At 34.9% G+C, this 25,885-nt stretch overlaps 1 long non-coding RNA gene across 2 annotated transcripts in view; it reads left to right on the forward strand.

Annotated features, from left to right (window-relative positions):
- The window catches only part of LOC120245879, a 33,184-nt gene extending 9,597 nt beyond the window's left edge, over positions 1-23,587 (forward strand). Inside the window, exons 1-4 of one of the 2 annotated variants that reach the window (XR_005531925.1) lie at positions 12,133-12,278; positions 16,207-16,299; positions 20,049-20,182; positions 23,561-23,587. This is a non-coding gene — a long non-coding RNA (uncharacterized LOC120245879). Of the gene's footprint in view, positions 1-12,132; positions 12,279-16,206; positions 16,300-20,048; positions 20,183-23,560 lie in introns of those variants that run through there. The other variant, XR_005531924.1, reaches the window with a different exon arrangement.
- The last annotated feature ends 2,298 nt before the right edge of the window (positions 23,588-25,885 follow it).

Here is a 25,885-nt window from a genome sequence, read left to right on the forward strand (position 1 = left end):
CTCATAGATGGCTTTGATGATGTTTAAGTAGGTTCCTTCTATCCCAACTTTCTCGAGAGTCTTTATTAAGAAGGGATGCTGTATTTTATCAAATGCTTTTTCTGCATCTATTGATGGGATCATATGCTTTTTATCTTTTCTTTTGTTGATGTGATGTATCACATTGATTGATTTGCGAATGTTGAACCAGCCCTGTAACCCAGGAATGAATCCCACTTGATCTTGGGGGATGATTCTTTTTATGTGCTGTTGGATTCGATTTGCAACTATCTTGCTGAGGATTTTTGCATCTGTATTCATCAAAGATATTGGCCTCTAGTTCTCTTTTTTGCTGGATCTCTGTCTGGCTTGGGAATCAGAGTGATGCTGGCTTCATAAAATGAGTCTGGAAGTTTTCCTTCAATTTCTATTTTTTAGAATAGCTTGAGAAGAATTGGTATTAATTCCATTTTAAATGTCTGTTAGAACTCCCGTGGGAAGCCATCAGGTCCAGGGCTATTATTTGTTGGGAGATTTTTGATAACTGATTCGATTTCCTCACTAGTTATGGGTCTGCTCAGATTTTCTATTTCTTCCCATGTGAATTATGGTAGTGAGTGTGTGTTTAGGAATTTGTCCATTTTGTCTAACTTGTCCAATTTGTTGGCATATAATTTTTCATAGTATTCCCTGATAATGCTTGTATTTCTGAGGGGTTGGTTGTAATAAGTCCATTTTCATTCATGATTTTGTCTATTTAGGTGCTTTCTCTTTTCTTTTTGAGAAGCCTGGCTAGAGGTTTGTAATTTTGTTTATTTTTTCAAAGAACCAAATCTTGGTTTCATTGATCTTTTCAATTGTTTCTTTGGTCTCTACGTTGTTTATTTCTGCTCTGATTTTTACTATTTCAACTCTTCTGCTGGGTTTGGGGTGCTCTTGTTGCTCTGCCTCTAGTTCCTTTAGGCAAGTTGTTAGATTTTGCACTTGCGCTTTTTCTAATTTCTTGAAATAGGCCTGGAGTGCAGTGTACTTTCCTCTTAGGACTGCCTTTACCGCATCCCACAGAGTTTGGATTGTTGTATTTTCATTTTCATTTGTTTCCATATATTTTTTAATTTCTTCTCTAATTGCCTGATTGACCCATTCATTCTTTAGTAGGGTGTTCTTTAACCTCCATGTTTTGGGAGGTTTTCCAAACTTCTTCCTGTGATTGATTTCACGTTTCAAAGCATTATGATCTGAAAGTGTGCAAGGTATGATCTTGATTCTTTTATATCTCTTGAGGGCTGCTTTATGTCCCAGTATGTGGTCTATCTTGAAGAATGTGCCATGCGCACTTGAGAAGAAAGTAAATTCCCTGGCTTCAGGATGCAGAGTTCGAAATATATCTGTCAGATCTATCTGGTCCATTGTGTCATTCAAGTCCATTGTTTCTTTAGTGATTTTCTGTCTGGTTGATCGATCCATTGCTGTAAGTGGAGTATTAAAGTCCCCTGCTATTAGCACATTCTTATCTATAAGCTTGTTTCTGTTTGTGATTAATTGTTTTAAATATGTAGGTGCTCCCATATTCGGTGCGTAGACATTTATGATTGTTAGTTCTTCCTGATGGATGGACCCTGTAATTATTATGTAATGCCCTTCTTCATCCCTTGTTATTGTCTTTATTTTAAAGTCCAGTTTGTCCGATATAAGTATAGCTGCTCCAGCTTTCTTTTGACTTCCCATAGCATGATAGATATTTCTCCATCCCCTTACTTTTAATCTGAAGGTATCTTCCCACCTAAAATGCGTTTCTTGTAGACAGTAAATAGATGGATTTTGTTTTTTTATCATTCTGCTACCATATGTCTTTTGATTGTAGCATTCAGCCCATTTCCATTCAGTGTTATTATTGAAATATGTGGGTTTAGAATCATTGTGTCCTTTTTGGGGTTCATGCTTGTGGTGGTGTCTCTGGTGTCTTCTTTCATTGCAAACTTCCCTCAGAGAGTCCCCCTCAGGGTTTCTTGTAGGGCTGGCTTAGTGGTGACAAATTCTTTCAATTTTTGTTTATTTGGAAAGACTTTTATCTCTCCTTCTATTTTGAATGACAGGCTTGCTGGATAGAGGATTCTTGGCTGCATAGTTTTTTCATTCATCACACTGAAAATCTGCCATTCCTTTCTGGCCTTCCAAGTTTCAGTGGATAGGTCTGTCACCACTCTGATAGGTTTCCCTTTGTATGGTAGGGCCCTTTTCTCCCTAGCTGCTTTCAAAACTCTCTGTTTGTCCTTATATTTTGCCATTTTCACTATGATATGTCATGCCCAATATCGATTCAAATTATGTCTGAGGGGAGTTCTCTGTGCCTCTTGTATTTCAACGTTTACTTCCTTGCCCAGGTTGGGGAAGTTCTCTGCTATAATTTGTTCCATGACTCCTTCAGCACCTTTCCCTCCCTCTTCCTCTTCTGGGATTCCTGTGATATGGATATTGTTGCATTTGACTGTATCTTTGAGCTCTCGAACTCTTCTTTCCTGTTCCTGGATCAGTTTGTCTCTTTTTTTGTCAGTGTCTTGTTTTTCTATAATGGTGTCTTCTAAATCACTTATTCTCTTTTCTGCCTCTTCAATCCGTGCATTGGACATCTCCAGTTTATTATGTGTTTCATTTATCGCATTTTTTAATTCATCATGCCTATTTTTATTCTCCATGTTGTTTGTAGCCATAGTTTCTTTGATATCCTCTATGCTTTTTGCAAGCCCAGCTATTACTTTTACGATTATTGTTCTAAAATCTTGTTCAGTTATGCCGCTTATATCTTTTTTGAGCGGTTCATTAGCTGTCAATTCTTCTTGGAATTTTTTGGAGGAGAGCTCTTTCATTTCATCATTTTGGTTATCTTTCTGTCTCTTGTTAGTTTTAAGACATGTTAAGCTCTCTGCATCTGTGAGTCCTGCTGTACCCAAGAAGACTCTTTGACTGTCCAGGTCTTAGCCCATGTTTTAACTTGGCTTTTTTTTTTTTTTTTTTCTTATTTGGCTATTGAGTCCTATGAGTTGTATGAATCCTTTAAATATTTGAGCTGTTAACCTCTTATCAGATACATGGTTTGCAAATATTTTCCCATTCCATTGGTTTTATTTTCACTGTGTTCATCATTTCTTTCACTGTACAGAATCTTTTTACCCTGATGTAGTCCCACTTGTTTATGATTTTGTTGCCTGTACTTAAATGTGCCTTATTGTAAAAGTCATTACCAAGATCCATGTTGAGCTTTATTCTTTCATTTTCTTGTAGGAGTTTAAGGGTTTCAGGTCTTGTTTTCAGTATTTAATCCATCTCAAGTTAATAATAGCTTCTATTGCTATGGTTGTTTGTTATAGCTTGAAATCAAGGGGTGTGGTGCCTTCTTCTTAGCCCTTCCTCATGATTTCATTAACTATTTGGGACGTTTTGTGATTCTCTATAAATTTTTTCTACTTCATTTTTGAGGTGACAACCTAAATTCAAATATATTAAGTAACCATCTACTAGATGGTGAGGAAATTAGAGTTTTTGATGTACTTTCAAGAATTTCTTTCAGAGGAGATAGTCTTTCCCATATCTGGCACCATGGGCATAAATGTACCCTCTTTTTATTAATTTCATTACTCCTGACTATATTTAAGGTACAAATAAATTTCTGCTCATAAACCTTAATTTCAAATAACATGTGTCAGGACACTTTGATTTTTTTTTTTTTTGTAAACTAAATTGCAATTCATAATTTAACCTAAAATATTTTCTTCTAATTTTATTTTAGAGGAACTTTTGTCACTTATGCAGTAACTAATAAAGAAAAGTTCTACAGTCTATTCATTTAGACCAAGTAACAGTAATGTTGAATGAATCAAATACTCATTGAAGGTGACTGGGATGGAGTTTTAGGAAAATAAAAAATGTGTATTTTTATGTATACCTCTGTTCCTTCCCCTGGTGTCATCTACACAGTGGAACCATAAATTACAATCCATTCACTGCTTCATTTTGTGAGTAAAAAGGTGTGAGGATGTTCATTCATTTGGGAAATCAAATTGACTTCATAACACCATAGTGAAATAGTGGGAAATGCTACAGAGTTGCTGTTTTGAAAATATATTTAAATTTATGTATGCATTTTCAGAAATATCCATCTCATCTCTACACATTTAATAAAAGCAATTTATTCCAATATAAATCATTTTGCTGTCATTGTAATATCCTCAGGAAATAGTTCAAATTTAGTTGATGTTCTAATATGGGAAACTGAGGCATCATGAAATTAACTTGAGTGCAGTTTTCCTTCTCTTTTTTTTCTTCTAGTGTATAGGAAAAGAGAACATAGTTTGCTGTCATCCTGCATATTCTGTCCTATTCAGGAAAACTCATGCCTACATCTGTTGACAAATCCTGGATCATTTACATACATGCTTTCACATATTTAGTATCTAGGACATAAAATCATCCACCTATAGCTTAGACAGTAATAGTTAACATATTTGAAAATAAACTCTTGATTCTTTTCTCTAAAATCTATGCTGTGTAGTCTTTTCCATATTTGTCCTCCCAGTTTTTCAGAAAATAATATTTTCAAATATATACACGTTCAACTCATTCTTGACTCCTCTCATACTTCACATGCTATTAGTCATGAAATAGTGTTGACTTTACCTTGAAGAAATAGTCAGGATCCAACCTCTTCCCATCACTTCACCCATCATGTATATTCATCACTGCAACCCTGTTAGCATCCTAAAGATATTAAGCTGAACAAAATCTTACAGTCTATTAGGAAGTAGTGAGACTGTGGCCATAACAACAAGACGCCTGACCAGGGTAGTATATAAAAGTAAAGTTTAATTTCTAAGATTATAAAGGGCAGCAATAAAAATAAAGAACAAAAAATAAAGGGCAGACTCAACATAAAATTTATTTTTTATTCTTATAGTTTAATTAAGATGATCGATTAAATTCAGAAAGTATTCTTTTTGTATTTGTATAAGCACCTGGCTGATTTGCATTTAACACGTGCTCAGTGTGTATTCACAGATAAACTGTAGCTCAGTTTCTTGATAAATATCTGTCGAATATTTTAAAACATGTGCCAGTATTGACACTAAGGTGTTTTCACATAATGCTTCTTATGATCACAACAGCCCTGCAGATTTCTATTACTATTCACTCCTCATTACCCAGGAAGCTACTATCTTTTCTCTATGTACAAGTAATCCTAATCCTCTGTGTAAAGGTTTGGCAAACTTTTCTGGTTTAGAGTCAGATAGTGTATATCAATATAGAATTTTACTTTGCTTGCCATGTAGTCTCTGTTGCAACTACACAACTCTGGCAGTGTGCAGAGAAAGCACTTGTAGTAAATAAGTGTTAGTGAATGGATGGGTCTGAGTTCCAAGCTAACTTTATTTACAAAATTAGATGGCTGGCCAGATTTGACCCATAGGCCATAGCTGGTTGACTGCTGTGCATTATAAAGGTTATGGCAATTCCAGTTATATAGAAAGTACCCTCAAAATGTTATTGAATTAATGCTTACATTCGTTTGGTAAGTTCATATAGTTTTACAATCTTGGAGGAATAAGGATTTCTAAAAAGCATCCTGAAATTTTAGAAATTAAATCAATGAGAAAGTAAGTGAATATACCAAATATTTACTTTAGCCTTCTAAAGAATTATATTAAGTAATATAATATGTATCATAGACATTTCTCTATATAAAAATAATTGATGAAACTTAGCTTATAGCCTTTTAAATGAATTTCAATAGACATAAGCCTATACAATATGCTTATAAGAAAAATTATAGGTTGACATGTTTGCTATAATTCAAAAAAATGAACTGATATGGCAAAATATCAAATGATTTTATCTTCCATTTTATGTATGATTTAGAGTAAATATAACACATATTCATATGCCATGCTCAGGATATACCTTTGTTATATTTTTTATTATTAAGTATAAAAATAGAGGCAGAATAATTTTGGTCATGAAAATTGATAGACATTTTAAATATCATTTTCCAACATATGATACTATTTGTAGAAACATTCTTTACGTTGGAACAGCTAAGTGTACTTAATTGATTATTTATGTGTTTAATATGCCGTAACTAGGGGCATGTCTTTATGGTGGCTATCTAGTTTTGATTATTAAGGATGTTATAAGTACCATATGCTTAAATGCAGAAAACAGAGCAGCCAAATTCAAAGGCTTATGAGTAGTGAAAAATAAACTAGCTGTTCATATACCCCTGGGGCTATGGATTAGTTACTGTGTATTTCAGTCCTTTACTTTAGGTATACTTTTGAAATGTATTGTATATGATTTATATTGAAAATCTTGGGTGTTACATTGATTTTATTCAAGGATTACAGTTCATCCAACTTCAGAGTTGTTATCTTGGTATCTAAAATTTCTAAAATTGCTTGCCAAGTTCTAACAATAAGCTGTATAATCCCAGATCAGACAGTGTCTCCTGTGTATTATCCAACAACAAATTGGGTAGAGTAGAATATTGATAAATTAAGTATCAGAGTAAGCATTTTTATGTACAATACAGATTTATAATTAGGATATATTTAATCATTAAAAGCAACCTTCTCTTTCTTAATTTTTTTCTTATTTGAACTTTACAATTTTTAGACTTAACACAGTTCATGCCACCTAAATTTCTTACTAATTAACTTCATAGCTAGTGTTCATTCATTAACATGATGCTGTATCCCTAATTCATATTCCAAATTTGATTTACATTTCAATATGATTTGAAAAGAGGAGATTTGGTACAATTATTAATGTAGATTTCTTTTATAAAGGCCAGACAAAGGGAAATGTCTTACCCTCAATAACAGTCCACAATCATTTTCAATGTTTTGCTTAAAGTTTGGGAGAGAAATATTATCAACTCTTTTAATCAAAAGCATGAACAATAATGATAGGTCTGTTAGTTAAAGGTAAGTATATAATACAGTCAATATAGACATAGAGGTGAGAAAGGCACAAGAATATTAAGGTTTGTTATGCCTTCTTGTATAAAGGAATATAAGAATAGCAAAGGAAAAGAGTAAGAAATAATGATTGATGCATATGGTACTTTTCAGATTGTGGATGTTATGTTCTTTATTTTTTATTATTTTTGTAACATTATTATTATTGTCATTTTTGTTGTAGTAGTTTTATGGATTGAATTGTGCCCCCCTCTCAAATTAAAATGTTGAAGCCCTTTATCCCCAATGTGACAGTGTTTGTAGTTAGGGTCTTTTAGGGTGTGATTAAGGTTAAATATAGTCCTATAATCCAATAGGACTGGTATCCTGATAAGAGGATAAAGAGACACCAGAGATGTGCACATAAAGAAAAGATCACATGCAGAATACAGTGAGAATGCGGCCTTCTGCAAGCCAAGGAGAGATGCTTTGGGAGAAACCAAGCCTGCCGAGACCTTGATCTTGGACTACTAGCTTCCATAATTGTGAGAAAATAAAGATCTTAAGCATATGCCATGCTTTAAATACCTAGTCTGTGATGGTTTGTTAGTGCAGCCATTGTAGACTAATTCAATTGGTGTATAACATATATATGGGATTAAGTATTGCTTGATGACTTTTCATAGAGAACATAACCCATGAAACCACTCCACATATTAAATTACATAAATTTATCAGCACCTCAGATACTCCATCAAGTATCTTCCGATTTACTCCATCACCAAAGGTAACCATTTGTTTGCCTTGTTCTTGAACCTCCCCCCAACACACAAATAAAGCCTGAGTTGTATACAATATATATCAGTATACAATAAGTATTCTGTTATCTCTAACTTACTTAACTCAACACTGTGCTTCTATAATTCATTTGATTTGTTGTTCATTTCTGTATTTTACTCATTCTCATTGTCTTTTATCATCTATTAGATGAATATAACACATACATTTATTCATTCTACTATTGATGGACATTTCAGTTTGGGACTATTACAAATAGTCCTTCTTTGATTATTCGTGTGTGTGTGTGTGTGTGTGTGTGTGTGTGTGTGTGTGTATCCTTAGTTGCACAGATGTACACAGTTATAACTGATACAGCTAATATAAATATACATATATTAGGTATATAAATAGAACTAAAATTTCTGGGTTCATATATTTTTGACTAGATTTATAGTATTATTGCTTCAATTGTGACAATGATCAAAGCTGGAAGAAGAGACACAGGAGTGTGGAATCTTATCTTGTTCTGTCATGAGGATTTTACTGTAATGCTACCTATTTTTTTTATTAGAAATAGTGCTATTGGTTTAAAGTCATTAGAAATGATACTAAGATCACATATGAGAAAGTGTGTGTGTGTGTGTGTGTGTGTATGTGTGTGTGTGTAATTAGGTTTGGAATGTGAGAATAAGCCATGCAGAAATTTAATCTCTTCTGAATCACTTTCTTCTATATTTCAGTCTACATTTGTTGTACTTTATAATTTTTTAAACATTTTTATTAATTTTTGAGAGACTGAGAGAGACAGAGCATGAGCAGAGGAGAGAGAGAGAGAGAGGGGGGAAATACAGAATCTGAAGTAAGCCCCAGACTCTAAGCTGTCAGCACAGAGTCCAAGAAAGGGTTTGAACTCATGGACCACAAGATCATGACCTGAATCGAAGTCGGACATTTTAACTGACTGGGCCACTCAGGTGTCCCCACATATTTTGTATTTTAGAACCTTTATTGTCATGCCCACATATGTTAATTTCTAGGTCTCCTCAATCACCATGCTACTATCATGCATAGCCATTATCATATCAGTGTTTGCATCAATGTTGGAGGATAAGGTAGGATGTAGGAACCATGTCTCTTAATTTGAAATTATGAGTTATTATTTAGTAAAAGCCAAACTAAAAGTTTCATTGAATAATTTAAAATATTTCATAATTTACATTTTAGAAAATGTAAAAAAATAAAATAAAATGCTTAATAAAACCCAGCTTCCCTTCTTTACCTTGTTTTTTATCAGACCTTCATTGACTGTCATCTTAATGATTGAATCTTTTTTGTTTGTTTTCAGATTGATCTATCCCAAGTTTCTCCTTACCAGTATTTTCATTTAATTTGCTACCTGAGATATTTTCTACAAATAGCAAATTCTATTGTATTTCCCCTTGTCTCTCTGTTATTCAAAAGAATCCCTTCTTGACTCCATACTTGCTCTCTAGTTTCAACTTGAGTAATCTATATTTGGCTTGGCATCATCTCCCTTTTCTATCTTTAATGCATCTTCAACACTTTGATTTTCCTTAATTTCATTCTGTGGGAACTAGTTTTGTCCCTTGGTTTTTGTTCTAACTTAGATATTTATAGCTCTGATTCCTTTATGTTCAAGATTAGATATTTTCTAAGGTCATCTCTTGTGTTCCTTTCGTTTATGTACTTGCAAGCTGTCTCCTGACTCTCTCATCTGTTCTTAAAATGTAAATACTACATCGATGTAGAATATATATAATTGTCTTCCAATATGGATTCTGAAACATAAAGACTCAGATGTGTTGTTCTTGTGAAATAAAACACTTCATCAGGTACACTGATGATGGAAATAGTCTGTCCTACTGCATTCAGATGTAGTCATGCCATGCTGAGCAGACTCACTTTTTGATCACTTGTACTTATAATAGTTATAAGTGCAAGAGTTTTAAAACCAAATGTACTTGTGTTGTTTACCAACTGAACCATCTCATGAAAGTTGGGTTTTCCACCTCAATCCTATGTTTCTCATTTGAAAATGGGGGAAATGACACCTATTACATTGTGACGGCTTATATATAATTGTGTTATTGGTAACATCTCAGAATAGGAGCAGCAAATTGCTCAAAGTCAGGTACAAGAATCATAAAAATGCCTTCTTTCTCTCTTTCTTCACCATTTCAAAAATGCAAAATCATACCTGAAGACTGCCTGATAGTCCAGTGAGAAATTGGGGCTATATGGCTTTCACTTTCTCTAAGTCCTGCAGAATTTATTACTTTAAAAATGCAAGGATTAGGGCCAGACTTTAGGTATAGTGCAGAATGGGTGCAAAACTTATCTTTTATGCAAACTGTGGCTGTGACTGTAGACAAGGCACTAAGATGTACAACACTTCATGCAGTATGAGTTGTCCCAAGGACATTGAGGTTTAAATACATTTCTGAGTTCCAAGTTCAAGATTTATGTTTCTTTCTCGTTGTTTAATATGAGCTGATTTAAATCTTACAGCTTTTAAACTTGAGGGCACCATATTTATAAAATTGTTATATTGTGACAAATGATTTAAGAGAGTAAAACATCTTTTTTGCTCTTTAAAAAAATTGGTAGCTTAACTCTGACACATTACATGATTGCCTGCCTAAATATCTTTGTGCTTTATAAATACTTTTTTATAGTATAAAATACTTAAAGGGAATATAATGGAAATACATTTTATATGTTAGGTAATTAGTCTGTTGCTTTTAAAAAGGTAAAAAGGAACAATTCATTTCAGTATAAGCTAGCATCCAGACTATGAAGCAGTGTTAAGCATTTGATAGCCTGCTTATTTTGCTTTTATTTTGCAAGTCTTTTACATACTCATACGGGGCTTGCAATCTCCTACATTATCCAGGGACCTGAACTATCATTTCTTGAAGCAAGATGGATGTTTACCCTTCTTGGGAGGCACTTAACATGGCAGTAGCGCAGACAGTTTAAGTGACCTCTCTCTGGGTGGAAGCCTCAAGTGTATACATAGATTAATGTGTTTCTCCAGAGAGTGATCACTGGGCAGATTCTTATTAGTCAATTTATTCAGTTGATTAAAGATGACTAATCATATTGTATTTTGAAGAACTCTCTTAGTTATTAATTTGAGCCACAGAAAACAGGAGAACCAATTCACCTTAGCTGCAGAAATTGTGTGCAGAGAATTAGACACTTCACATTGCCACGCATGGGCACTGGTTAAGCATGGGGAGGGAATATAAAGTTTCAGTTGTTATGTTCTGTCTAGGTGCAAGTGCAGATAAGCCTTTGATCTTTAAGGCATATAGAATCTGTAGTTAATTGATGGAAAATTTACCTTCTTCCCAAAGTACATTTTGCAAAGTGATTGTAAAGGTGCTTGCCAAATGCAAAACAGATTTAATAGATAATCTGGATTGCATTGACTTTACACTCATTATGATTTAAACAGAAACTTTTGCTAGCAGGATTGGATTTTAACATTATATTGTTTTGTGAATATATCTGCAGATTGTAATATTATATTGTCTTATGAATATATCTGTAGATATTGATATAGATGTGTTTATATTTTGCAAAAAAGGTTCAATGTGACATGCTATGCTTAATTTGAAGTGCAGTTCTTTTTGATGAACTATTTGCATAAAAACATAGTTATTAAGATAAATATTTTTAAACATAACCCTTTAAAAATAATCTTTAATTCTGTCAAATTTCTGACAAATTATGTGGCAAACCATTGTATCTCCAGAATGTCTTGTAAGTGTGGGGTTAGGGCATTATCTACAGGGAAGTTGTCCTAAATCTGTGTTTTCATAGGATGCACACTTTTATTTAAAAAATTTTTAACATTTATTTACTTTTGAGAGACAGAGAGAGACAGATCATTAGCAGTGGAGGGGCAGAGAGAGAGGGACACACAGAATCCAAAGCAGGCTCCAGGCTCTGAGCTGTCAGCCCAGATCCTGATGCAGGGCTCGAACCACGAACTGTGAGATCATGACCTGAGCCAAACTCAGACACTGAACCACCGAACCACCCAGGTGCCCCAAAAGCAGTTTTATTTTTTAAGAGATCCAGAAAAATATCTTATTTTAAAATTACATAATTATTTAAAGCATTAAGGCAACGTAGGAAACTAACAGTATGATTATTTGGAAATCCCGATTCTAATGCTCCGAAGTAACAACAGATTGGACATTAAGTCAACCAGATATATTTTGATATACTGATCCATATAGACTAACAGAAATACTTCATGAAAACAGAATCAAATTATATATGCTATATTTACTTTTAAAAATGATGAACAGAGAGGTTGATTTGTGCAAGAAAGCCTCTGCATGTTGAATGCATGGCTGCTATCTTCTCTGTCCCTGCATCCCTTCAGATGTATCATCATGATGTGAGCAAAGTCATGGGCACTGGTCTAGACTGGGAAGGAACAGCTGACACCAGAGGACAAAACGTAGTGACCAGCTGTGGAGAGCCCAGAAGCAAGAATAAGACAGCATTTTTAGAGATACTTTGGCCCTTAGAGATGTAAGAAAAATACTCCCTGTGGCCCGAGTGAATATCTTTGAAGGATCTGCTGACCTACTCCCAGTGATTTTAAGTCTGAAGACCAGGGTTTGCTCTCTTTACCTCTATAACTGTTGCTGATGCAGCTGTGCAGGCAATGAGAGAAAGGAACAGAGCCAATCGTTTTCACTATTGTTTAGGATTCTAAAGATGTCAGTTCCCATGTGTGAGCGCTTTCATACTTGCCTTTTAATGCATATTTATGAGAGTTTCTATGGGATATATATTTCAAAGTAAAGTACAGAGATTTCCAGTTGTCTTCCAGTCTTAATCATCTCTTTTTTAAGGTAAAATTGGAATTCCTCATGTTGAACTAGGCGTATGGTTTCTCAAAATAGAAAGTATACTTTTGCCCAACTTGTATTCATATATGCCTAACTACTGGCCAATAAAGAAGAGATACCATAATATATTGGCTTGTCAAATTAGCCTTAGACAAATCAGAGATCTTACCTAGGATTAAACTTTACTAGGAATTTAAAGTGCTCAGGTAATCACAAGGCATTATAAAAATCCAGGACTTACAATGAGCTTCCAAGGCTATTTCTCATTGCATCCGACTTGTTCTATCCTGACTTCAGTGTGAAGTATCAGGTGATGTGTGCCACTGTAAATCTTACACAGAAGAGTGTCATCTCAGTTATAAAACATTTCCACTTTATATTCAGTGAGTGACAGATCTTCAGTGACATTTTCCAGGGAACCATTCCCCATAGATCCATAGGTTTTATGTTTGTTTCTTATAAACAATCCTAGTCAACCTGCTAAGTATCTCCTGCTAAATTTGTCCCATAGAAACAGACTCTGCTGCGAGCAAATATCATCAGTTTGCTTGCCAGGAAGTCTGTGATTAACATGCCTAAAAGGACATTAAAACAGGTCACTGTCTTCTTTCTTTCTTTTAAGGTAGATTGGATTCTTAACTATTTCCTTCCCAAATATACAAGCAGAAGCAGTCTCTAAACCCTAGGCAGTATCCTTTGCATTAGAGAGTTTTCTTCTTTCCTCATTCCAAGTAGAGTTTGGATGTAGTGGATGGAAATCTGCCAGACCTTTACAATGGAAACTTTTTGCCAGGTAGAGAAACGAGATTAAAAAGGTCTGTATCCCTGTAGAATTGCAGGGACAGTATGCGGACTTCCAGCCTTTCTCAATATCAGAGAAAATTAACTGTCTATTTTGTTTAAGTTTCTGTTATTTTATATGTTTTCAAACTCTCATATGACTCGAATAACAAAACTGAAAAAAAAAATTGGAACCCAACAGAGTACTGTACATGACAGGACTTCTACATGGCTTTGGAATAAGAGGAGAAGACTGGTTGGCAATCTGATGATGCTTGTTATATAATGGATGTTGTATTATTCCATCAAAAATATTTATTTATTTTGAGAGAGAGACAGAGAGAACAAGAGAATGGCAGAGAGAGAGAGGGAGAGAGAGAATCCTAAGCAGGCTCCCAGCTTTCAGCACAGAGCCCAAATGCGGGGATTGATTCCATGAACCATGAGATCATGACCTGAGCCAAATATGCTTAATGACTGAGCCACCCAGGTGCCCCCATTTCATTTTTACACAGAGTCAAAAGCAGAATTAGGGGGAGCAGTTGAAAATCAATAATGTTGGTCTTGGTTGTCCATTTTTTTCTGCTTCTAATCCTTCAAGAGAGTAGTACTCTATTAGAAGTAGATGATCAGTCTTTAAGTAAAGAGAGAATGGAATGAAACCTTGTTAAGGGAAGCATACTCAGTGGCTAAACGTAGTTTGGAACCTTGGCAGATTGAAGAAATGGCTTTTTTACGGTAAGCCATATCCTTATATATATTTTGGTTGTAACTCAGAAAACTTAGGAGTTAGTAGGATTAAATATTTCTGGCTTACATCCAGCTAGGTGTGGCTATGTTTCTAAGTTCTGCCAAAGGAATGTGAGAAGATATAGTTTGGGAAACTGGGGGCAACTGACCTTAAATGAAAGGGACATTAAAATATCATTTAAAAAATTTTTATATTGGTTGAATATAAATATAATTCCTTGAGCTTCAGAAACAGTTTTAGAACCTGACATGGTCTTAGGGACGGAAGCCAAATATGGTTAGGCAACATGAATGTATAAGTGTGACACTCTGATCCATCTGAAGCCCTGGTTTTCCACACTTCTTGGATAGAGAGATTATATTCTAATTAGAAACTTCTAATATTTGAGTTGCTTCTGATATTCATAATAAAATAAAACACAACTAAGTAATATTTGTGAGAAGCAAAGTGCTAAAGAAACACTGACATAAAGGAGGTCAAATATTAAATATTAAATGACATATTAATGACAATGAAATATTAAAATGACAAATAACCATGTAAATGGCTGGAGAAAATGTCTAGGGCTCACTCAAGTTTGAGAGTATAATTGGAAACTAATAAAAAATTAGGATTCAATGAGATATACCCTGTGTAAATTAGAATAAAAAATAATTGCACAATACAATGATAAAAGCTATACATTTCCATACTGATAGTGCCATACAGATTGGTGCTAGAGACAGAATCCTCCAGGATATTTATAACCATGAGTCAATCATCAGGTAATTTTGTATTCTAAATCTATGCTACCTTTTGGTCAAAACTGCCTCATGAGTGAATTTAAATGAACAGATCCCGGGTTAGATGTGCTTTAAATGACAGGTAGAACTGAATGCACATTTTTTGGGGGGGAGGGGAGGAAAATGACTTCAGTTCACTGTGAAAATCACAAAATCAACATGGAAGGAAACAAGGCATGCTACAAGAAAGTTAGCATATGAGAAACAAACTGAGGACTGATGGATGGGGGGGGGAGGGGGGTATGGAGGAGGGCACTTGTGGGGATGAGCACTGGGTGTTATATGGAAACCAATTTGACAATAAACTATTTGTAAAAAAAAAAAAAAAGAAAGAAAGTTAGCATAGATATCAGACAGGAGAATGAGTTCCATAAGATTTTAGTTATACAGAGTGTCCAGTAAAGATGATAAAATAAGCATGTTCAAATTGAACAAGAAACAAGAAATAATAATGAGTACAAAAAAATCCATCTAAAACTTTTAGGAAAAAATTGTTATGATAATTGAAATTTAAAACTCAATGGAAGAGTTAGAGAGAAGATAAAAGTCAGCATAAGATAGAACTAAAACATGAAAAGTAGATGCCCAGAAATTTAGAACACGTAATGATGCAACAGAGATAGGAAACAGTAAGACACTGAATCACGGATGATAGAAGGAATAGAAAGTCCAATGCATATTAGGTTGATGTTACCTAGGAGGTAATACAAAGGATGAGAAAGAAAGAAATAGGGGCACCTGGGTGGCTCAATTGGTTAAGCGCTGACTTCGGCTCAGGTCGGATGTGCGGTTTGTGAATTCAAGCCCTGCGTCAGGCTCTGTGCTGACAGCTCGGAGCCTGGAGCCTGCTTCAGATTCTGTGTCTCCCTCTCTCTCTGTCCCTCCCTTGCTCATGCTCTGTCTCTCTGTCTTTCAAAAACAAATAAACATTGAAAATTTTTTTTAAAAGAAAGAAACAAATATGTATTTGAGCATTGACTGGAAGTTCTCTAAAATCTAAGGCACTGTAATTCAATCAAATAAGGTTCGTGAACCTCAAACAGAAGAAAGTAAAAGAAAATCAAACCTGGACACACATAATAGTGAAACTTCAGAGAAACAAAGATAAAGAGAACCAGAAAGAAAAGACTGATCACTTAGAGGGATGGCAGACCCATAGGTAGCTTCTCAGACATCAACAACAGCGGTCAAAAGTAAGTGGAATAACATTGTCAGGGTCCTGAGAGAAAACAATTTCAAAATAACCATGTTCTGTTTATTTCCCTATATTTTTATTTTATTTTGATATTCAGAGATTGCAGTTGGATTTTGCTAACCTCCATGGATAGGATCATAATGCTGAATTCCTTTGGTTGGTGTATACATTGAATCATATTGATGAATTTGTAAGTTTTTCTCTGTTTGCTACATTGTAATATTCAATTTCCTCAAATTTAATTACGACTTTTCCATAAGTGAGGTGGTGTATAGTTGCCTTCTCATTTATTTCTTTTCTTCATTCTTTATCAAGTTTTAGAATTAAAGTAAAGCCTATATTTTAAGTGTATTCAGCTTTTCTTCTTTTGTATTATGGGACAAAGTAATGTCTATGCATGCTTCAATAAGCAGCTGATTTTTCCAGTACTTAGCCCATTACAGTGAAATAATTGTTCTTCGGGGTGCCTGGGTGGCTCAGTCAATTAAGTGTCTGACTTCTGCTCAGGTGGGTTCTCACAGTCCGTGGGTTCAAGCCCCACATCAGGTTCTGTGCTGACAGCTCAGAGCCTGGAGCCTGCTTCCGATTCTGTCTCTTTCTCTCTCTCTCTGCCCCTCCCCTGCTCGCTCTCTGTCTCTATCTCTCAAAATAAAATAAAGACATAAAAAAATAAAAAAAGAAATAATTGTTCTTCAAATATATTTTCTTGCCCTACTTTGCACCTACCCTATATGCATCCTATACTCCAAATGTGCAAATTTGTTTTAACATAAGTTCATGTTTAGACTGTGTGATGTCTTTCTTTAGCATTAATGTCTTTATTTTGAAGAATTATTCCGAAGGCCATCTCCTTAATAGTAACTTCCGTAAGCACCAGGTTCAAACACATGTATACCATCCCCATAGCAATTCACATATCCTCACATTAGTATATCCCAGTGGAGTTATTTGTTCAAATGTCTACCCAGTACTCTGAGCAATTAGTTACACTATTGGAGCCTTTGAGTTTTTGATTGAGAAAAACAGTGAGAAAAATACAATCACTTTATTTTGATTGGGATTGCATTGAATGTATAGATTGCTTTGGGTAGTAATGACATTTTAATCAGCATTCTTCTCAAAACTAGAACAAACTATCCTAAAGTTTGTATGGAAGCACAAAAGACCCCGAATAGCCAAAGTAATACTGAAGAAAACCAAAACAGGAGGCATCACCATTCCAGACTTTAGCCTCTACTACAAAGCTGTAATCATCAAGACAGTATGGTATTGGCAAAAAACAGACACATAGACCAATGGAATAGGATAGAGAACTTAGAATTGGACCCACAAAGGTATGGCCAACTAATCTTTGACAACGTGGGAAAGAGTATCCAGTGGAAAAAAGACAGCCTCTTTAACAGATAGTGCTGGGAGAACTGGACAGCAACATGCAGAAGAATGAAACTAGATCATTTTCTCACACCATGCACAAAAATAAACTCAAAATGAATAAAGGACCTGAATGTGAGACAGGAAATCATCAAAACCCTAGAAGAGAAAGCAGGAAAAAACCTCCTTGACCTCAATGACAGAAATTTCTTACTGGACACATCCCCAAAGGCAAGGGAATCAAAATCAAAAATGAAATACAGGACCCCATCAAGATATAAAGCTTCTGCACAACAAAGGAAACAATCAATAAAGCTAATAGGCAACTGTCGGACGGGAAAAGATAGTTGCAAATGACAGCAGACAAAGGGCTAGTATTCAAAATCTATAAGGAACTCATCAAACTCCATACCTGAAAAACAAATACTCCAGTGAAGAAATGGGCAGAAGACATGAACAGACACTTCTCCAAAGAGGACATCCAGATGGCCAACAGACACATGAAATGATGTTCAGCATACCTCATCATTAGGGAAATACAAATTAAAACCACACTGAGATACCACCTCATGCTGGTCAGAGTGTGTAGAATGAACAAATCAGGAGACTCTAGATGCCAGCGAGGATGTGGAGAAATGGGAACCCTCCTACACTGTTGGTGGAAATGTAAGCTGGTGCAATCCCTCTGGAAAACAGTATGGAGGTGCCTCAAAAAATTAACAGTAGAACTCCCCTATGATCCACCAGTACCACTGCTAAGAATTTACCCAAGGGATACAGGAGTGCTGATGCATAGGGGCACATGTACCCCAATGTTCATAGCAGCACTCTCACCAATAGCCAAAACATGGAAAGAACCTAAGTGTCCATCAACTGACAAATGGATCAAGAAGATGTGGTGTATCTATACAATGGAATACTACATGGCAGTGAGAAAGAATGAAGTCTGGCCATGTATAGCAACATGGATGGAACTAGACGGTGTTAGGCTGAGCGAAATAAGTCAGACAGAGAAGGACAGATACCATATGTTTGCAAATATAGGTGGATTAGGAGGAAGCTAACGGAGGACCATGAGGGAGAAGAAGGGGAAAAATAGTTGGGGAGAGGGAGGGAGGTAAACCATGAGAGTCTCTTGAATGTTGAGAACAAACTGAGGGCTGATGAGAGTAGGCGAGAGGGGAAGGGGGGTGATGGGCATGGGGAAGGGCATTTGTTGGGATGAGCACTGGGTGTTATATGTAAACCAACTTGACAATAAACTATTTAAGAAAAAAATAAAGTCAAGAAAACACACATACACACACACAAAGACAATCACTTTAGATACCACAAAGTCTAATGTATTTTATCAGTACTGTGCTTCTTGTGTTAGGGAAACAGAGATCTGGGAAGCATAATTTTGATTAACAGAAGCTGATTACTTTTATAGAATTAACCTTTTTAAAATTTTTAAAAAAATGTTTATTCAGTTTTTGAGAGACAGAGTGTGAATGGGGGAGGGACAGAGAGAGAGGGAGACACAGAATCTGAAGCAGGCTCCAGGCTGTGAGCTAGCTGTCAACATAGAGCCTGACATCAGGCTCACACCCAGTAACCACTAGATCATGAACTGAGTCGAAGTCAGATGCTCAACCGAATGAGCCACCCAGGCAACCCCTGAACTAACGTTTTTTAAAAATCGCCCCATGTCAAGAAACACAACAATTAAAGATGTTATGTGTACATATTTGTCTATTGCCAAAACTAATTATAGAGTTTGTATCTAGTAAGCAAAAAAGATTTTTTTTTTTTTTTTTTTTTGGTGTGTATGCTTGATACTAGACAAGTAAGCACAAGAAGCACAGCAGAAAACTTTGAGGAATTTTTTTGGATTTTTTTCCAAGATGGATTTAGAGCTGTCGACTTTACACATTTAAATTTGATTTTCCTAAAAGAGAGGAATTGTTGGGGCACCTGGGTGGCTCAGTCGGTTAAGCGCCCAACTTCAACTCAGGTCATGATCTCATAGTTCGTGGGTTCGAGCCCCACATCAGGCTCTATGCTGACAGCTCAGAGCCTGGAGTCTGCTTCAGATTCTGTGTCTCCCTCTCTCTCTGGCCTTCCCCTGATCACACCTCTCTCTCAGAAATAAATAAAACATTAAAAAATGTTTAAAAAGAGAGAAATTGTATTAGAATGGTTTGTATCTGTCTATGTGCATTGTGTATAAGAGATTAGATTTTTAGTATCATTGTATCATTGAAGATGCTTTCCAGCAAAAAGCAATAGCAGTGAAAGAAGACTATTTTAATGTTGTACTTCACCACAAGAAGTGACCTTTTATCTATGCGCATTGCTAGATACAACAACCTTCTTAAAATTATTTGGGATGTAAACCCGAGAAGTTACTATTGAAATCAATCCTACAAATTGGAGTGGATTGTGCATTTACCTTTTTTATACATAACTAGTTAAGTAATGACTTAAATTTACAATAATAAAATTGTAAGTCAAGGTGAAAGTATTCTGAACGTGACTTTCTATCACTTTCTACTGTCCTTCCTTTTTGATCTTGAGCACTATCAGGATAGTGACAAAGTGTTAATTTCAAAGTTTGAGAAGCAATCGATCAGCCAACGGCAAAAAGCACTTTGAGCTTGAAGCAATCATCAACACCTCAGGAAAATTTTGAGCATCTCTGAAATTGAAGTTTTACTAAGGTATATTATAGAGACTCATATGCTTTTCATACAAATTCAGATACATAAATAAATGAAATGTGCTTTGTTTATTCCAGTAATACATCAGGCTCCCTGGTTTAATGAGTTCTCAAAATTTGATCTTTGATCCCATAATATTTCTGATTATGACATTTTGTATAGCACAAATGAGTCAACAGTTTTATTTTTTAATTTGATTTGTTATTTAAATCTACTTATCTATTCTGGGAGAAAGAGACAGTGAGCACCAGTGGAGAAGGGGCAGAGGGAGAGGGACAGAGAGAATCCCAAGCTTCTCCCTGCTGTCAATGCAGAACCTGATGCAGGGCTCGATATCAAGAACCATGAGATAATGACTTGAGCCAAAATCAAGAGTTGGATACTAGCTCTTGAGTTTTCTTTAAGCTGGTAGTATATTTCTCATCAAAAGCACATTGTAACATCTAATCTTTATGTACATATTAACTAGGAAACCATACTGTGTACTAAGATGTTATGATAAGCACTGGGTATTATATGTAAGTGATGAATCACTCAATTCTTTTCTTGAAACCAATATTACACTATATATTACCTAATTAGAATTTAAATAAAAATTTGAAAACCAACTGTATATACTAGGAGAGGAATCTCATTTTAAATACTGAAATTAAGTCACTGTTCCCTTGCTTCACTTGATTAAAGAAGCAAAATCATTGTAAGCATAATATTTTTAGGCAAACATTTCCTTTTATTTTAAGAATTAATGCATATTTTGTATTAAGTGCAGCTCAAAGTACTTATTTTTCCAGTATTCTATGCCAAATATGCCAAGATGGCATTGATAACTCTGCAATACATTATAGGAAAAGCACCAACTGTGAATTCAAATGTGCTGATTTGAACTCAAGTTTTGCTGTTTACCCCTAGGCTGATCAAGGAAAAATTACTTACTTTATTGGAATCTAATTTCTTTACTTCTAAAAATGTAAATACTAATAGTAACAAGGGCTTACAAAAGATCTCGGGGGAACTAAGTATTGACCAGATTATGGGGCTACCAATCATCTAACTTAAAGTTAAAATGGATGTATACTAACCAGAGATCATTTGCTATCAAATCAGGACCACACAAAAAGCTCATTACTCTTTATTCAAATTTCTTATATTCATTTTGGAGAAGCATAGTCATTTAAGAACATTTCCTCAGGTTTAATTTTTATTTCAAACTTTATCTTAACTATTAGGTAGGTCAACCTACCTAGCTTTCTTACTTGATTTTCTTAAATGGTTAGTATTCTTGAGGTTTTTAAGTAATAAATATTCAAAATCATTACAGTTATGATTTATATGCTTTTATATTAGTGTAAGGTCCACTTTGAGAAGGTTGAGGTATTTAAGTGTCAAATCTCAATGTTTTAATATCTTAAAATATACAGAAGCAACCATTTTTACAGAACATCTGAGGTTGTAAATCAGCCCTGTATTATAAATTACAACTCTGTCTCCATTATCCACACAAGTATTAATTGTAAACTCATAATTTCTTTTTATATTTGATGAACAAATATTTTATTTTATTTTATTTTTTTTATTTATTTATTTTTTTTACAAATAGTTTATTGTCAAATTAGTTTCTACATAACACTCAGTGCTCATCCCCAAAGTGCCCTCCTTCATGCCCATCCCCCCCTCCCCCCCACATCCATCAGTCCTCAGTTTTTGTCAGCATTCAAGAGTCTCTCATGGTTTGCCTCTCTCCCTTTCCCCCACCATTTCCGCCCTTCTTCTCCCCCTTGGTCCTCCGTCAAGTTCCTCCTAATCCTCCTATACGTGCAAACATATGGTATTTGTCCTTCTCTGCCTGACTTATTTCGCTAAGCATAACACCCTCAAGGTCCATCCATGTTGCTACACATGGCCAGATTTCATTGTTTCTCATTGCCATGTAGTATTCCATGGTATAGATGAACAAATATTTTAATATAGTAAGAATTTCTTATGCAAAATGTCTTTGGAAAACCAAATATGTTTTTGGTGGGCTTTTAATATTCTCAGAATATATATTTAGGCTTCTTAAAAGCTATAGTCATTCACGATTTTGATAATGATTCTATGATTTCCTTAACATATACCAGGTAAAGCACTGTTCTCTGTATTTTGCATGTAGTTTTTTCAATAAACCTGAAGTTCTCCTCTTACTCCTGCTCAACCATATTTACATATTAAGAAATTGACTTTCAAGCAGATAAAACCAATTCTCTGGTGCTTCATTTTATTAGTTTTCATTGCAGAACAATGTAGGCTTGAAAAATAATCACTTCATGTAAAAAAAAAGAAAAAAAAAACCCACAAACAAATGAAGAAAAGTAGGCAAGGAGGAGATTCCCCTTTGAAGGTGGGAGCTTAACATCTTACTTTATAGTTTCTAGAATTTAATCAATTAGAGAAGTTGTTAATAACTATTATCCATGGGAGAAGTCATATAACCAAAGTATGAGAATAGGAGCAAGAAAATAACAGAATTCTTATGAACAGTTGTTAGTTACAAACAATTTACATTTAATCCTCACAGCAAATATATTTGGTGGATACTATGATTTCCACTTTAGAGATGATCTTTATATTTAAGGAATTTAAGGATTTTATTCAAGGTCAGAAGTTTAGAATAAGTGGAGTTAGCATTTAAATACAATGGTTCAATTCCACAAGTCTTATGTTCCATTACAATATCAAACATGTGTATAACAACTCCCTCTCAGAGTATGACAAAGATCAGGTCTAGTATTTTTGCATTATAAAGAAAGAAAAATCCATATTGGTTAAATTCATAACCAGCATCACATTTTTAAAAATTTATCACCTTGTTCAAAGTAGGTAGCAAAGAGGCCCATGTAAACATTATGGGTAGAACTATGGAGAGACTAGAAAAGACTCTGAGTATGTATGGATGTGAGAACCTCAGAAAATTAAAGCCTGTGTATTAACTAGAGTGGACTGAAGGAACAAAAATTTCTAACTTACAAGTTTCTTAATATATATTTAATATATTTAATTTTTTTTTTCACTGAAACTTTGATGTTTTACTGTGAATCTTGAGCCCAGGACCGATCCAGATATTGACATAATTGGTTTGAGTGAATCTGGCTCACTCTTACCAATAAATAATACTTATTTTTACTTTGATTTATATTTGAGTTTGAAATTATGTTCACTTCATACCACAGTTGTTAAAACTGAATTATATAAAGTCTCTATCTGTAAAAATATTTTGGTAATACCGTCTAAGCACAAGTAGGGCCTGCCTGATAGTGCCATACTCACCATATAATGTACTGGGCCCTGTTAACAGGCTGACGTCAAATGCTTTGATATTCTTCATTTCCATTTTTCTTTCAGTGTGAAACCAATCTCTCCCTTTAAAAAAGAAAGAGAGAGAAAGAAGGAAGGAAGAAAGGAAGGAAAGAAGGAAGGAAGGAAGGAAGGGGGAAAGAAAGAAAGAAGAAGAAAAGGAAAGAATAAAGGAAAGAAAGAAAATTTATTTTCTCAAAGTTCTGGAGGCTAGAAGTCTGAGATTGATATAACAATAGGGTTGGTTGCTTCTGAGGCCCCTCTCCTTGGCTTGTGGATGGCTGCCTTCTACCCCTGTCTTCACTTGATCTTATTCTCTGTGTCCTAACATATTATTTTAGAAGTTAAAAAAATAATTGAAACATAGTTGACATATATTATTTCTAGATATAGAGCATAGTGATTCAGTAATTATATAAACTAGGAAATATTGATTATGATCAGTATATTACAAGGCTATTGACTATATTCCCTATGCTGTACTTTTCCTCCCCACAAATCTCTTAAAATATGTATTTTACTCACTCTTCAGACTTGTTGGAATGTTACCTATTTTCTTTTGATATTTGATATGTATAGCATATTTTGTAACATTTAATTTTGAGAGAGAGAGAAAGAGCGTGTGAGTGAATGGGGGAGGAGCAGAGAGAGAGGGAGACACAGAATCTGAAGCAGGCTCTAGGCTCTGAGCTGTCAGCACACAGCTGGATGCAGGGCTGGAAACCGTGAACCACGAGGTTATGACCTGAGCTGAAGTAGGGTGCTTATTAACCCAATGAGCCACACAGGCGCCCCTGCATCGCATATTTTTTTTAACAGTCATGTCACCACACTGATTGATCTCATCATTTGGGAGTTGTGGACACCTTTTGTTAAAACTGGATAGGACAGGCATGAAGGAAAGTAAATCTGGAGTTTTTCTGACACTCCCAGGTAATGGTGCTGACAAAGACTATCTAATTCAATAAGAATCATATGTTCAGGAGTAAAGTAATAAAAAAAAATTATATCAAAAACAGGAAATAAAGCAGCACATTATCCCAATAGGTGAAACAAACATAGTAATGGTGATAGAGAAGAGTTAAGATCCTATAACAGGCAACAAACATCAGGGAGTTCTAGCAGGATAAGTGGATTGTAAAGTTTTATTGTCATGTGTTTGTTTTGATAGTTGGTACCTAGTTACATGTATGTATTATCTTCAATTTCTTTAGACGGTATAGGGTTTTGACTTTATGTACTTCATGTACATCTACATTTCTCTTATTTTTTAATATTTTATTTATTTTTGAGAGAGAGAGACAACATGAGCAGGGGAGTGTCAGAGAGAGAGGGAGACACAGAATCTGAAGCAGGTTCCAGGCTCTGAGCTGTCAGCACAGAGCCCAATGTGGGGCTTGAACCCACAAACCGTGAGATCATGACCTGAGCTGAAGCCGAACGCTTAACCGACTGAGCCACCCAGTTAACCCACATCTACATTTCTATATTTGAAAGATGCTCCCTCAAAAGTTATATCTGAAAATAAAGACAGAAGACTCTTGGTAAATTAGAGCAGTACTAGACTGATTTGATGACAAAAATTACTTTAATTGTAAGCAATTTAGTTTACACTTCAGTAACTTTGAGATTTTGATGGGATATTGATATAATGATTTTGTGGAAAAATGTAACTATTCCAGAGAAAAGTAATCAGCTAATTCTGGATAGATGAAATGTTTGACAAGAAGACAATCTGAGATGAATCTAATATAACTACAAGACACTGAAGGCCTGGACCACATATGGAAAAAAGGAATAGATGCAAGATATATTACAAAGTTAGTATTTCATGCCAGAAAAGATACAAGTAAATTATTTATGAACAAGCTGTGCATGTATTAAAATTGACAGAAGGCAGGTAATAAGAATAATCACATCATTGTTTTACAGCCACATCTTGTTTTTGCAAAGTCTGTTTCTCATTCTCCTATGTCCTTTGACTTGAATTATCTGACTTCTTTGCTCGGATGAAGTTCCATTTTTGATTCTAAAATGTGTTGACAAAATGCTACCTATATTATATTAAAATTTTTATCCTAGTATTCATTAGCCATGTGTTTCAGTATTTTAGTAATAAATGATCTTTCAAATGAGAGACGTAGATAATGATGACAGGTAGATAGGTTGAGGAACAGAAATAACCCAGTTATAGAGGAGAAGAGAGAAAAAATCTAATAAAAAGACTTGGCATTCAGACCTTAGTAGCAATTACTTGAAGGCATTCATAGAATGGGTTTTAATAAATATTTTCACTTTATTTAAAATATCAGAATGGGAGACATGTTAACAGCCTCAATGTTTAGACATGAGCTAATTATTTAACTAATCATC

The sequence above is a fragment of the Hyaena hyaena genome, unplaced genomic scaffold (assembly GCF_003009895.1).
Source record: "Hyaena hyaena isolate Hyena2069 unplaced genomic scaffold, ASM300989v1 scaffold_437, whole genome shotgun sequence".
Lineage (NCBI taxonomy): Eukaryota > Metazoa > Chordata > Mammalia > Carnivora > Hyaenidae > Hyaena > Hyaena hyaena.